The sequence below is a fragment of the Giraffa tippelskirchi genome, chromosome 12 (assembly GCF_054371585.1).
Source record: "Giraffa tippelskirchi isolate mGirTip1 chromosome 12, T2T-mGirTip1v1.2.pri, whole genome shotgun sequence".
NCBI lineage: Eukaryota > Metazoa > Chordata > Mammalia > Artiodactyla > Giraffidae > Giraffa > Giraffa tippelskirchi.
The window spans coordinates 103,573,510-103,588,343 of NC_137286.1; the positions used below are offsets into that span (position 1 = coordinate 103,573,510).

The 14,834-nt window shown below is 52.4% G+C and overlaps 1 pseudogene across 3 annotated transcripts in view; it reads left to right on the forward strand.

Annotated features, from left to right (window-relative positions):
* Window positions 1-13,437, forward strand: part of LOC145529301 (ATP-dependent RNA helicase DDX55 pseudogene) — a 31,898-nt pseudogene extending 18,461 nt beyond the window's left edge. The window contains exons 1-2 of one of the 3 annotated variants that reach the window (XR_014071104.1): window positions 9,293-9,417; window positions 11,989-13,437. The product of XR_014071104.1 is annotated as an ATP-dependent RNA helicase DDX55 pseudogene, transcript variant X2 (transcript). Of the gene's footprint in view, window positions 1-9,292; window positions 9,418-11,988 lie in introns of those variants that run through there. The other 2 variants (XR_014071103.1, XR_014071105.1) reach the window with 2 other exon arrangements.
* Window positions 13,438-14,834: the final 1,397 nt, after the last annotated feature.

Sequence of the window (14,834 nt, forward strand, 5' to 3'; positions counted from 1 at the left end):
ACATACACACGCATCTGGTTGGCAGAGCCCTGTCTGCTAAGGAGTGTCCCCGCTGAGGGCCAGGCAACCTAGCTTTGTCCAAGCTCGTGGGCTCTTCTTCGGAACACCTAAGTCTCTGGATTGTCAGCTCCTCAACCCCTGGTCTTTGGGCCACCGAGGGTGCCAGTGATGGTTGAGGTAGCCCCCTGTGAAGGCCGCACTGGGCCGCTCTGGCCTTGGGGAGCCCCTGTGTTTGGAGGACGCATGTGTCCTGCTGGAGAAAAAGGCTGGTTGGTCCATTTTTTGAAAAAACTACCAGCCGTGTCTCGAGGCGCAGGCAGAGAGCTTTGCTTGCTGGCTGTGGCTCTCAGGGCTTGTTGAGGTTGCCCAAGCAGAGCGAGGCTGGCATCTCCCCTGCCGCCTCACCTGGGCTCCTGGCCTGGAGGCAGAGGTCATTGGAAGGAAGAAACCAGGCGTGGCAGTGAAGCGGGAGGCACCTTGCCCTCTCCTGCCTCCTGCCTCAGTGATCAGTCATTGAACTGGCACCACCTGGCTACTCGGCGCTCCCCTGGGCTGGCACCGACTGCCACCCACACTCCAGCTGGCATTCTGAGATAAACCCATCCAGACTCTTCTGAAAACATGGAGGCTTAGTGATATTGTTGAATACTGAAAAAAAAAATCAATACCCGAGGCTGCTTTTAAAGTATAATCATATGAATATAAAAGCTAAAGTAGTGACTTGTCCATTTAGCAACCCGCTCTGAGGGCGGTGGCTGAATTTCTCCCTAACTCATGCCTCCTTTTGATCGCCGAGGTTTTGTATGGACCCCGGACTCGGATCAACAGCTGAGATATCTAGGGGTGCTGAGCAAGCCATCAGTTACTTGCTGCTCTCTACCCAGGATAAACCACTGGAATTGGAAGACTCACAAATTGCCTAGTCTGAACTGAACACATATAGTAAGTGGTCTTAGCAGAGAAATTGGTCAGTTTGTTGCTTAAACAGATATTTCAGTGGTCTTGAACTACGATTCACATCATGGTGTATAGCAGCCCAGTGTCCAATTTTTTTTTTTTTTAATTTTATTTTTGGTTGCACTGGATCTTCATTGCTGCACGCCAGCTTTCTCCAGTTGTGGAATTGAGGGCTCTCTTCCTGTGGACAGGCCCACAGGGAGTGCAGAGTCAGGAGGTGGAGGTTTACGAGGGGAGCCCAGGGACGTGACCATTGGGCTCCTGTTCTGTGCTAGTAACATTCTCATTGCGGGGACTTCTCTTGTTGTGGAGCGTGGGCTCTAGGCATGCAGGCTCACTAGTTGTGGCCCACAGGTGTTCAGCCTTCAGCAGTTGCAGCACTCGGGCTCAACAGTTGTGGCGCACAGGCCTAGCTCCTCCAAAGCATGTCAGATCTTCCCAGACCAGGGATTGAACCCTGTCCCCTGCATTGGCAGGCGGAATCTTATCCACTGCACCACCAGGGAAGTCCTGATGGCTTTTAAAAGGTGTCCACTTATACCTTCAGCAAGTGTTTGTCTAGTACCTACTTCCTGTGCACAGTGGGGTTGGTCCCGCCCTCGAGGGCACTGGCTGCTGGAGAGAGGGGGGCAGTGGCTGTGGGTTCATGCGCTGCCGGGAAGTACGGCTTGGATGGGAGGCACCTGGACAACTCAGGGCTCCTGGGAGGGCTTCTTATGGAAAGGTGTCCAGGGTCAGACCCAGCAAGTGGCTGGGAGTCAGCAGCGGCAGGTGCTGCAGGCAGAAGGTGTCCTGGGCAAATGCTCAGTGGTTACTGAGAACACAGCTCCCATCTCGGGTTGGCGGTGGGCCAACGGGATGCCCTGGGAAGACTTGCATCGATGGATGATTGTGCTGGCAGGTCCCACTGCCCCCGGCACCCTTCCAAGAACACGGGGTCTGGGGAAACCACTGCCAGCCCCAGGTCCCGTGGGCCGTCCATCCCTCTCGGGGGAGCCTCGGGTAGAGGTGCCCAGGGTCCACAGCAGTCATCAGGCTACTCCAGGAAGGTCCCCATTTCACAGGGTCACTTGTGCTCTGTGGTCCATCGAGTCCGCCCCACCATTCCCAAGTGAAGGCCCTATGTCTGGAGACGAAGGACTTGCCCGGTGACCTCAGCTTGTCCGGTGCCTGGCCAGGTCTCCTGACTCACCAGCTTGGCTGCATCCGGGCTTCTTGCCCAGAGCCTCTGAGTTGGGCCTCTGTATGTTTTCCAAAGCGCTAATGGATGTGACGGTTTCCTGCTTAAGTCTTGCTGAGGTTTCGCTTTGCATCAGGAATAAAATGCACGGCTGCCCATCAGAGTGTCCAGGACTCTGGTCAAGGACTTTGTCTGGGTCAATGCTTCATCTCTGGGGGGCCCCACCCAGAATCCCCTGGATTGTTGATGATGCTTTGTGCGGTGTCTGGCATGCAGTAGGGACTCAGCAGGTGTTTACGGAATGCTGTGTGGACAAGCTGGATTTCCTCAGGTCCAAGTGGTTCCTTTGGAGCAACCATCACACTTCGTGAGCCTACACCGAGCTGTCAGAAGACCAGCACAGGCATCTCATTTTATCTCAGGCGCTCTTCCTGGAGGGCTGAGTGAGGCCGGAGGTCAGCCAGGCTCCTGGAGAACCAGCCCTGACAGGTGCATGGAGGCTGGGCTCCCTCTTTGGTCTGTGCCATGGGAACACACTGGACATGGGGCAGAGTTGTCAAGGACCTTAGCGCCAGCCTTTGCTGTCTAATTTTCTGCATCTGGAGATCGACAGATTAACCACCGAGTCAGACACTGTCCCCAGACACAAACCTCGCATTAGCAAAGGCAAGGCTTCCTGAGCTGAGTTGATGCGGGGTCTCGACATAGCACACGGTGAAGTGGAGAGTGACCGACATTTCCACCTGAACAAAGCTGGGAAGATCCACTGGAGGCTGCTCTGTCTAAGGAAATGTTAAGTTGCAGTTAGAAGTGACTGAAGCTCAAGAGTCATCTTTTCCTCCATCCAAGTTGACACATGACATCCCAAACCTGCCCACAGACCCCGGGGGGGCTCCATGGCCCTGGGCGAGAAGTTCATGGGGTTGGGAGGGGTCCTAGTCAACTGGTCCGAGGGGAGGCAGGAGAGGGACTGGGGGACCCGCTGCAGGAGGGGACAGAGGAGGTACCCTCACCCTGGTGCTTGGGGTCTGGGTGTCTGTGACTCAGGGTTGCTGCTGGGAAGGCTCTTGTTTAACCGGGGACCCTGGTTTCTTTCCCGTCACTTGAATCTCATCTCACAAAGGGGAATGACTTCAGAGGAATGTGGAAACTAGACTAGAGTCAAGGTTCAAGGTCAGGGAGGGTAGTTGTTCACATCAACCCCACAATGCGGCAGAACTGGGGCGGTGAGGAGCCTATCTGGCCAGGGGCGTTTCCAGGTGAGGGCCCTTTTAAATTTGATTCTGTTTATTTCGAGGCCTTGTCCACCCTGGCCCCACTTGTATCACGAGAGAAGGGAGTGGCCTTCTCTTGTCTTTGACCCTATAGGTTATAAACTTGAGGGCAGAGAAGTGGGTGCACAGTGGTGGGGTGGGGCAAGGAGAGGCCTGGGATGATGAGCCAGGAGCCTGGACCCCCCGCCGCCCCCTGAACCAGAGGGTCACTGCCCCGCCCACCTCAGTGTCCTCGGGCGTGAGCGTGAAGTGCTGCTGACCTCTACCCTGCCTGCCACGGACATCTCGGGCCGTGATGAACGCACATACACTCTGCCATGTCTGGTCCCCACAGTCACGGACACAAATATGTACAACAGGACAGAAAAGGAAACAGAGAAGAAAACTGGAGCGAAGGGGAACTATGGGCAGGAAACGGTGATAAAAGGTGCAGTTACACACGATCCTGTAGAGAAGGAGGAACAGGGGAGCGTGGGTGCCTGGGGAGGAGGGGAGGAGCTCGGGGTGGGGGGCACGTAGGGTGGGGAGGGGGCTCTGCTCCCGGCCCCTGGGGACGGCAGGGTGGGTGAGGCCAGGGGGCCCTCAGGTTTCCAGCTCAGCTCCTGGGGACAGCAGAGCAGAGCTCCAGCTTGGGGGCAGACCGGAAGCTCACCTGGTCTGTGGAGTTGGAGTCCTGCTTTGATTTCATTGCCCTGGACATTGGGCATCACTGGTTCTAGGAAAGCAGAATTCGGGCTCGGTGTGACCGTCACTCCCAGGGGCATCCAGGGGCTTTCATTAGGACGTTTTCTCTGAAGAGAGGAGGCAAGTGATGGCAAGGTTTGGGAGCAGGAAGCAGCTGAGCGCCAGCCAGTATGTGAGGTCTGGGGAGGAAAAAAGGAGAAAACGCCCTTATTTCAAAAGATCTTTACAAATGTGTCAGCCTTGAGCTGAGATCTTAGGTGACTTTGCTGAGAACTGAGTGTTTGGTTTCACCAGGGTTCCGGGTGAATGGTGTTCCTCTGGGAATCCCTGAGCTGGGACCAGCACACAATCGATTCTGGAGAGTGGGTGTGTCTGCTGCTCCCAGCCCGCAAAGGGAGGATCTTTCCTTGGGGAGTTCCCACAGCGGGCTCCTGGCAGGAGGCCGTGCGTCTAAGGCATGTGGCTACACGACACAGTCTGTTCCATGCTCACAAACCAGGCACGATCATTAGACACGGAGATCCTCATCAGGAACACTGAGGGTGAGACCTGGTCCATCACCACACCATCCCCCCAGCCACATATGTGGTTACACAGTCCTGCTGTCATTTAAAAGACCGACTCAATGTTTCTGCCATTGGGCAAATTGAGCGTCTTTAAGCCTTGGTTTTCATCTCTATGATGGAAGGATGATAATCACAGCCTCACTGAGGTGTGGCTATCAGGGGGGTGCCCTGTGGTCCTCTCATGATTCCAGGCGTGAGCACATACATTCTCAGGAAATGGTACGGAAATCACCAAATGCTGGTTTGAGCTGTACGAGGAGCCAGGGGGAACTGAGAAGGAAATTGAATGTGCTTTGGTGCCTGAACTGCACAGTCTAGGAGTTACTGATGTCATCTTGGAGTCCGGGTGGTGCCCTGCTGGAGAGCTCGCTGTCACATGTGCAGGACAGAAGCGACGCGTATTTATTAGAAACCCCCTCCCCGTTCCCGCACAGTGCTTGTGCAGGAGACGCAGCGGGGAAGCTCCGAGGTGTGGGCACTCAAGGACTTCACGGAGGAGGCATCAAGCCAGAGAGCGGGGACCCTGCTTGTGGGCCTGTGTGTCTCTAGCACCCGGCTCGGCCCCCAGGACACAAAGGACGCTTGATGGTTGTTTCCTGATGATACAGCGAAGGTACTGACTTGATGAATTTGGAGACTTCTTGCTGCAAAGACCATGTTCCACAATTTAATTTTCTTAGCTTTTTTTTTTTAAGTCCTCAAAAGCACCACATCTCAAATTACACTGTTTTTCTAACTTTGGATCTTTTCTGACTTCCAATACCTGTTTAAATGTAGTTGGGGTCAAGGAAGGAAAAGACATACGTAAAGAAAAGGAGCTATAATTCTTCATGTTCCTTTTGCTCCTTAGGCTGTTGGCATAAAGACAGAGATTTGATTTATTTGACAAATAGGTCACACCCGCTCTGAGTGGAGGTACAGCTTTGGGTTCACAGAGGTAATTAATCAGCCTGGAGGTGTTGCTTCACAGAAAATAGATTGTCTTAGCCTGACATCTGCTGGTCAACCTTGTGCTTACATGTTTGTGTAACGACAGATCCTAGTTCCACCAGTGTTTTTAATGTAAAATGGTCCGTCTAATCAAAGCTATGGTTTTTCCAGTATTCATATATGGACGTGAGAGTTGGACCATAAAGAAAGCCGAGTGCTGAAGAATCCATGCTTTTGAACTGTGGTGTTGGAGAAGACTCTTGAGAGTCCTTTGGACTGCAAGGAGATCAAACCAGTCAATCCTAAAGGAAATCAGTCCTGAATATTCATTGGAAGGACTGAAACTGAAGCTCCAATACTTTGGCCACCTGATGCGAAGAGCCGACTCATTAGAAAAGACCCTGATGCTGGGAAAGATTGAGGGCAAGAGGAGAAGGGGGCAACAGAGGATGAGATGGTTGGATGCCATCACCGACTCAATGGACATGAGAGTTTGAGCAAACTCCAGGAGATGGTGAAGGACAGGGAAGTCTGGCATGCTGCAGTCCACAGGGTTGCAAAGAGTCAGACGCGTGACTGAGCGACTGAACGACAAGCACTTTCTCATCTCCACCCCGCCCCCAAGCCTGGTTGTCCCTTTCTCCTAGATCTTGGAAGTTAGAAGGCCTCCCCCTCTCCTGCTTTCTTCTCCTGACCAATCATTGACCTCTCTTTGTGGTCAGCCCCAGGGGGCATCTCTCTCTCTCTACTTTGCTCTTTGTCACCTGTTGCTTCCCTCTGACCCGGCTCACAGCCAGCATGAGCATCCCTGTCTGCTGGTGGCTGCCCTCCAGAGCAGGATTCCAGTGGTCCAAGCCCTGAATACAGCACCTTCTCCCCACCGACCAGGAAGCCCCGGTTGTTAACCCCCTCCAGGGAAGGCATTTACAAAGAGCCTTCCAGGAGTCTCTTGCCCTGTCTCCTGTTCCTGGAACTGCGGCTAAACTGTCCCTTAAGAACCATCCCCCAGAGCCTTGACGGTGAGGGAGGTGCGAGCCCAGGTGTATCGGAGGGGCCCATCCACACTTATTGTCTCTGTAGCAGCTCAGATGTGGTGGTGGTGGTTTAGTTGCCAAGTGGTGTCTGACTCTTTGCGACCCCGTGGACCATAGCTCCTGGTTTAACATTCGTGGAGCTTGGCTTTGAGGCAGCAGGCACGGGGAATTTCCGGCCCACCGAGCTCTGTCTTTCAAGATTAGAATGGCCTTGCAGCTGGTGTGGAAGGCTCTTGAGTGGGCAGGTGAGGTAGCGGAAAGCAGAGGAAATGGTCATTTGTAACCTGAAAATGTGTAAGCTTGCCTTTGGGAGCGCGCTGGCCGGGGAGTGATACTGGTGCAGAAGTCGTGGGCGTTTTATTGGTGCTTCAGGGTGACATTCTGAGCGGCGGTGATGCTTACTCACTGCTGGTTATCAGCGAGCTGTAATGCTTCCAACTGCCAGCGGCCATCAGAGATAAACACGGGCCGTCTCAGACTGAGCGGCGCCTGGGCCGTGCTTCACGTGCTGGGTTTCCTTTCTCTTTCCCTTTTACTGCAGGGTGAGCATGATTTTTTGACCTGGAAATATTTATGCAAAATATAGTAAGGAAAAAAAATCCCCCAAATCTAAGGGGAATCCTTAGAAAGAATTCTATTGATTCTGTTAATGAACTCCTCCTGCCTTTGCTTTTTCTTCTCTGTGTTTGATGACAGAGAAGTAGGAGAAGACATAAGACAGTCCAGGTTTTGGGGGGACGTGTGTCCCGGGAGAACTGAGTGAGCAGGGTGTTAACACTTAGCGAGTTCCTGGTTATGTGGTTGAGGGGGAGGATTGCACACAGGTTAGGTAGGTTCTGACATCAGCACAAAAGGCAAAAATCGTGTCCAACCAAAATTACCTTTGAAATTCCCTTCAGCCTCCAATAAAGCATTCTGAAATGGTTTTAATTCAACAGTTGTGCAGGATACTTCTTATAAACACGTGAGTTTGAAAACCACTGACCTTGACCAGAAGGGAACTCTGTAGGTAAACTTCGGGCTTAATAATGCAGTATAAGAAAACTGTCAATACGATTGTGTACAGAACAGCGGTGAAGAATGCCTGTTTCCCTGTGGAGTCCCTCTGTTTTATTTCAGTCCCTATAACTTTAACCCCGGGCAGGTGGTTTGCCGTGCAAGGAGTGACTGAGATGGGGAAGCCCCCTCTTAACCTTCGGTCCATGAAGGGGAGAGCCTCATTTTAAGTAGGACTTTGAATGTAGGCTACTGACAAGATCTTCAGGAACTTTTTAATTAAATTAAAAAAATTTTTTGGCTGCACCATGTGACATGTGAGATCTAGCTCCCCAACCAGGGATTGAACCCACGCCCCCAGCATTGGAAGCATGGAATCTTAACTATGGGGCCACCAGGGAAGTCCGAGAACCTGGCATTTTTTGATGCCATTAATAAGACTGATGAGAACTCTGCAGACAGTCAGCATCCCTTTCTCTTTGGCCACCTTGCCCCCAAAAAGGACTCATCTAAACCCTCTGCTGCCATCTCTCCACCTGGCACCAGGCACAGAGTCTGGGCACAGTCATCACAGACCACCTCCAACCAGCGAGCCTGTGTGCCCACCTACTAACATCCTTTATGGGCTTCCCTGGTGGCTCAGTGGTAAAGAACTTACCTGCCAACGCAGGAGATGCTGGAGATGCAAGTTTGATCCCTGGGTCAGGAAGATCCCCTGGAGAAGGAAATGGCAACCCACTCCACTATTCTTGCCTGGAGAATCCTATGGACAGAGGAGCCTGGTGAGCTACAGTCCATGGGGTCTCAAAGAGTCAGACACAACTGAGCACACACACACTCATGTCCTGTATACCTCCAGCCCTAGACCATTTCCTGATGGCAGTTCTGCTGTTTTGGAGACCCATTAAACCCAATTCCACAGCAATCCTTCAGGCTTTGTAGAAGATCTGAGTATTTAGATACTTGAGTTCTGTCATTTTATTCAAGTTGGTGGAGGGAATCATCTGGAGTCCAGGGCATAGCTTGACATTGCCTGGTGATGCGTCAGACCTGATCAGAATCACCTAACTCCTTCCGACTGGCTGGGGCCCAAAGAGACTAATGTGAGTTGCTGATGTTAGATTGAAGGGTGGGATAAGTAGGTTTTGTGAAAGCCAATGGATATAAAATGCACTCTAGGCTGCTGGAACAAGGCTGAGTGGCATGCCACCAGCCCAGGGACAGGAGCTGCCTGTGGTGTGGCCACCTGTTGGCCGCAGCGTCCCTGGCCACCCAGGAAGGGCTGTGACTCCTAGAAGCACAGGTAACACAGCCACGAGACTCGCTGGTGGACGTGGGGACAGGTGGCCCAGCTTCTTTTACTTCTGCGGCTTTTGCTAAATTATGGAGGCTGAGATGTGTAGAGACGCATCTTCAGGAAATAACACACAGGAGGCGCCGTAAAACACTCGTGGGGCTTTGTGTGCTCTGTTTATTTAGCAGTTTGTGAGGTGAAAAACGGGAGAAGGCAATGGCACCCCACTCCAGTACTCTTGCCTGGAAAACCCCATGGACGGAGGAGCCTGGCAGGTTTCAGTTCATAGGGTCGCTAAGAGTCGGACATAACTGAGTGACTTCACTTTCACTTTTCATTTTCATGCTTTGGAAAAGGAAACGGCAACCCACTCCAGTGTTCTTGCCTGGAGAATCCCAGGGATGAGGGAGCCTGGTGGGCTGCCGTCTATGGGGTCGCACAGAGTCGGACACGACTGAAGCGACTTAGCAGCAGCAGCAGCAGAGGTGAAAAACACATCAGGGTAAACCGCTTTTCCTCCAGGTTTTTGTTTTGCTTGGTTTTATTGCTATCTCTGGACTTTTGAATACTTAGCTCCTTTTCCTTGAATACAATTTAAATCATGAGTTGGGTGGGGTGGAGGGGATCTCTGAAAGCAGCGTCATCAATTGGTGATGCATGAGCAGTGTAGCATGTGCTGTGGAGCTGTGGACCCTTGTTAATTGGCCGGTGTGGCGGCGTGGAGTCCTTCACGGAAAGGGCTCCACTGTCCTCAGTTAGCATCTGCCCGGGGACCCTGGGAATGGCTGGAGTGGGGGCTGGCACGAGCAAGGGGAGCTGGGCTGGAGGTGGAGGGGGGGCGCTGACCCCTTGAGGGACGGCCGCCCTCACAGCCCACCTGGTCACCCCTTCTGACTGCTCAGCAAGAAAATATCGCTGATGATGGTGTCTGGGGAGAAGATAAATGGGCTGAGTAGGGGCTGGAGAGGGAGAGGAATGCGGAAGGGAGTAGGAGTGGAGTAAGAGGAGAAAAGAGCCGGAACGTTCTAAAAAGCTGCCCTCCTCACTGGGACGTGGGTGCAGTCAGGAAACCTGCAAACCCGGGAAGTCTGGCAGTGGGTCATGGCTCGTGTTGTCCTGTGTACACTCTCGGTCGCTGTTCTCCGCCGTGGGCAGAGTCCAGGCCACCCCGCCCCACCCCCCACCCCCAGGGCCTGAGCATCAGGCTCGGGGCTGGTCAGGCCTGGCCTGGAACTCCTCAGGGTTTCGGAGCCCGGAAGGGACCCTCTGACTCGTCTGTTTAGAGAGCAGTTTTGTCTCCCTGGGGCCAGGTCGGTGGTCAAGGAGGTGGCCTTCACAGGGGCCCGTGTCCTGTGAGTTCTTGGCCACGGTCAGCCGCATCTCCTTCCAGCCCAGCTGCCGTCCTGACGTTGACCAGCTCCCCATGCGGGTTGCTGCTGGACCCTGGGTCGGAGCTGAAGCTTCTGTCCAGTGGGGAGCTGGGGAGCAAGCAGGCGCAGGGCCCGAGAGGCCTGGATGGGTCTTTTCAGCACTTTCCCCATGGAGCCTGACAGCCAGGCAGCTCACGGCCTGGGAGCAAACCTCCCCGAGTTCCATGCCGTCCCCATGGCCCTCAGAACCCACACCCAGCCCTCTGACGGCAGTGGCCCGCCCCCACCCCCTGCCCCCAGCAGGCATCTTGTTGTTTAATCTTCATTGTTAGAAAATTCAAAGGTACACCAGGGAGTTCATACCAGGTTCTGTGGCTGCAAGACAGTTTCTCATCTTCTCTGGCAAACGAGGCTGGAGGGCCTCCCCAGCCCAGAACCTGGCTGGTTACAGTGGGGTCACCATGGGGGACTGTCCCTGGCTGTCACACCTGTCCAGTGAGCATTTTTCCAGGGCCCTGTGCTGTTCCTTCACCTGCTGCAGGCAGGGGGCTCCTTCTGAGTTACCAGGTTCTGGACAGTGTTTCAGAGGAAGCCCGTCAGCAGCCCCATTCCAGAGATGCCCTGACCCCTCCCCTGCCCAAAGGGTGCACAGTTCTGTGCCATGGGCCACAGACATCTGGAAAGCAGGTGTTGCAAGCCATCAGAAAGGGGATGTCACAGCCAGAGACTGGCTCACAGACCTCAGAGCTTGTAAAAATTACTTGGACAGGACTTCCCTCGTGGTCCAGTGGTTAAGAATCCGCCTGCCAATGCAGGAAATGCAGGAGACGCAGGTTCAATCCTTGGGTCAGGAAGATCCCCTGGAGAAGGAAATGGCTACCCACTCCAGTATTCTTGCCTGGAGAATCCCCTGGACAGAGGAGCTTGGCAGTCCATGGGGTTGCAGAGTCAGACATGACTCAGCCTGCATGTGTTTAGCAAGTGTTTCTAGGGCATCCTCTGAAATCCTGAGGTGCAGGGCTGGGCTCTGCTGGTGTTGGAGACAGTCCCATCTCTTGGGAATAGCTTGGAGAGGAGGCGGCCAGTCTGCAGAGCATCGGGTGAGAGCGAGAGCCGGGAGGTGGACTCCTGAGGGAGTTGGGCCTCAGAATCCACTTCGGGGGCCTCGGCCACTGTGTCCCAGGCTGTGACCGTGGAGGGGGCCCCCCAGAAACCATGTGGGGTCTCCTCAAGGCACTGGCTTCTGCCTCCACCAGTGCTGTTCCCCACTGGCTCCTTCATACTCTATCGTCTCTGGCTCTCTCGTTGGCTGGGGTGGGGGTAGGAGGGGTGCAGTGTGTCCAGAGGCCCCCAGAAGGTGGGCAGTGAAACTGACCAGGGCACTGTGGCTCTCGGGGCCCACGATCTTCCCAGGCCCGCACCCCCACAGAGTCCATTTACCATCAGGGTCCCGTGGACCTGCCTCCAACTGCCCATCGCTCCCTGCGGGCACTGGGCATCCATCAGTCAAGTTAAGGAGGGACAGGGAGAGGTGGGCTGTGGTAGGGGGGAGCTCCCAGGAGCTTCACTTGCCCAGGAACAAGGGTAGGTGCACATTTGGGGGTGCTCTCTACTCTGACTACTTGGTATAAGGATTTGGGGAGGGGGTGCTGGAGTTTAAGAAAAAGAAGACCAAGTTTGCTAGAGTTGTTTTTCTTTTTTAGAATAAGAAGAGAAAAATCTCATCAAGTTACAAATTTTAAAAAGCCTACAAATACTGCAAACAGAAATTGGTATTGGATGAAGCAGACAGGCTTCTGGACATGGGTTTCGAGGCAAGGTCTGTAAGGCAGATGAGAAATTTAATCAGCTGGTACATTTTCTTCGAAATCGTAAGCAGGAGAAACATCTGGTCTTCTTCAGCACCTGCGCCTGCGTGGAATACTACGGAAAGGCTCTGGAGGCCCTGGTGAAGGGTGTGAAGATAATGTGCATTCACGGAAAGATGAAATACAAGCGCAATAAGATCTTCATGGAATTCCACAAATTGCAGAGTGGGATTTTAGTGTGCACTGACGTGATGGCCCGAGGGATAGATATTCCTGAAGTAAACTGGGTTTTGCAGTATGATCCTCCCAGTAATGCCAGTGCCTTCGTGCATCGCTGTGGCCGCACAGCCCGCATCGGCCATGGCGGCAGTGCGCTCGTGTTTCTCCTTCCCATGGAAGAGTCATACATCAATTTCCTTGCAATTAACCAAAAATGCCCCCTGCAGGAGATGAAACTCCAGAAGAACACAGCCGACCTCCTTCCAAAGCTCAAGGCCATGGCCCTGGCCGACAGAGCTGTGTTTGAGAAGGGCATGAAAGCTTTTGTGTCATATGTCCAGGCTTATGCCAAGCATGAATGCAACCTCATCTTCAGATTAAAGGATCTTGATTTTGCTAGTCTTGCTCGAGGTTTTGCCCTGCTGAGGATGCCCAAGATGCCAGAACTGAGAGGAAAGCAGTTTCCAGATTTCATGCCTGTGGATGTCAACACAGATACCATTCCATTTAAAGACAAAATCAGAGAAAAGCAGAGGCAGAAGCAATTATTGGAGCAGCAAAGAAAAGAGAAAACAGAAAATGACGGGAGAAGAAAATTCATAAAAAATAAAGCTTGGTCAAAGCAGAAGGCCAAAAAGGAAAAGAAGAAAAAACTGAATGAAAAAAGGAAAAGGGAAGAGGGTTCTGATATGGAAGATGAAGACATGGAGGAACTTCTGAATGACACAAGACTCTTGAAAAAGTTTAAAAAAGGCAAAATTACTGAAGAAGAATTTGAGAAGGGGCTGTTGACAAGTGGCAAAAGATCAATGAACACAGCAGATTTGGAGATCTCAGATTTGGAAGATGACTGCTGATTCCCGCCCCTCAGGTGAAATGCACAGGAGTGGGGGATGCAGGAGCGGCCCCCACTTGGCAGACAGCTCAAGCTTCCTTCTACTGAACATCAGAACTGCAGCAGCCATTGGGGAGCTGATGTTGCAGCAACGGCAGATGTGAGGGGTTTCACGCTTGCGAGCCTTTTACTAAAATCATACCAGCCTTGAAGTCTAAGAGAAGAAAACGTAAATTTACTTAACTGTAAATAATAGATGTCAATATTTATTTTGATGGGTTACTTAAAGAGCTCATTCTTTGGTGGCTGTTTTATAGTTATTAAACTTATTTAATATAAAGGTACTGAAGTAGATTTGAAAAAAAAAAAAAAAGAAGAAGAAAAAGACCAAGTTTGCTAGAGTTGTTTTTCTTTTTTAGAATAAGAAGAGAAAAATCTCATCAAGTTACAAATTTTAAAAAGCCTACAAATACCGCAAACAGAAATTGACCCCTCTGTGAATCAGCTGCCTGATAGAACATTTTTCTTACGTTTCTTTACCCATGTGCATTTTGATTTTGTGATGCCATTTTTCTACAGAGAGAACAGAGAGAATACGACGTGCTGGGCTTCGGGGGCAGGACAGCCTCTTTCCCATCACCCCCTCAGGGAGCTAGGGTCTGGCTGCAGGGGTCAGGTGGCCCCCTGACCGGTTCTCTCGGTCCTGGAGGACTGGTTCTAGAATGAACCTGGGCAGGATGCAAAGAGGTCTGACATGGGGGAAAAGAGGACACATTTCCCCACCTAATCTTGGGGGCGAAGGTGTCTGCATTTGGCAGTTGGCATCTTTCCTTTTTCCAGCTGTCCTTTCTTTCCTACATGGTTTGTGAACTCCTGCCCCAACCTTGGGCTTCTGCAGTGACTCAGATGGTAAGGAATCTGCCTGCAATGCACAAGAACCTGGTTTGATCTTCACACCCCCGTGTGTGTGTGTGTGTGTGTGTGTGTGTGGTGTGCATGCCTGTGTGTTTGTGTGCCTTTTCCCTCAGAGGAGGAAGCCCATGTGCTTTCAGACGTCTTCTGTCTTTGTTACCATCAGAGCTGGTTCACAGAGGCTGCCCTGGGTCCCTCCTCTTTCTGGCTGCAAATAGCATCAGGTCTTTCTACCTAAGCCACCCTCTCTATGTAACCTGTATGTGTATGTTAGTTGTTCAGTCGTGTCCAACTCTTTGCAACCCCATGTTCTGTAGCCCACCAGGCTCCTCTTTCCATGGAATTTTCCAGGCAAGAATACTGGAGTGGGTTGCCATTTCCTCCTCCAGGGGATCTTCCTGACCCAGGGATCAAACCTACCTTCTCAGACCTACAACCAGGCATCTTCCTTCTCATGGGCTCAGGGGTCCCTCTGCTGGCTTCCTCTCCTCTTCCTGTCCCCTGACAGCCTGTCTACCAGGGTCCAGCTCAAATGCCACCTACTCCAGGGAGCCTTCCCTGATATTCAGGGACAAATGATTCTCTTCTGCCCAGAGCTCCTTAGTGGCCTTTGCCTCTGGGATGGTCCTTCAGGCGTCCAGCCTTGTGCTGGACATTCCTGAAGCACAGTCTTGCTTCTAAGAGCAGAGATTCTTGTCTTCATGGTCCTCACACCCACCACAGTGTGTTCCGAACAAATAACTCTCCTCTTTTCACAGAGGAAAGCATCAATGCT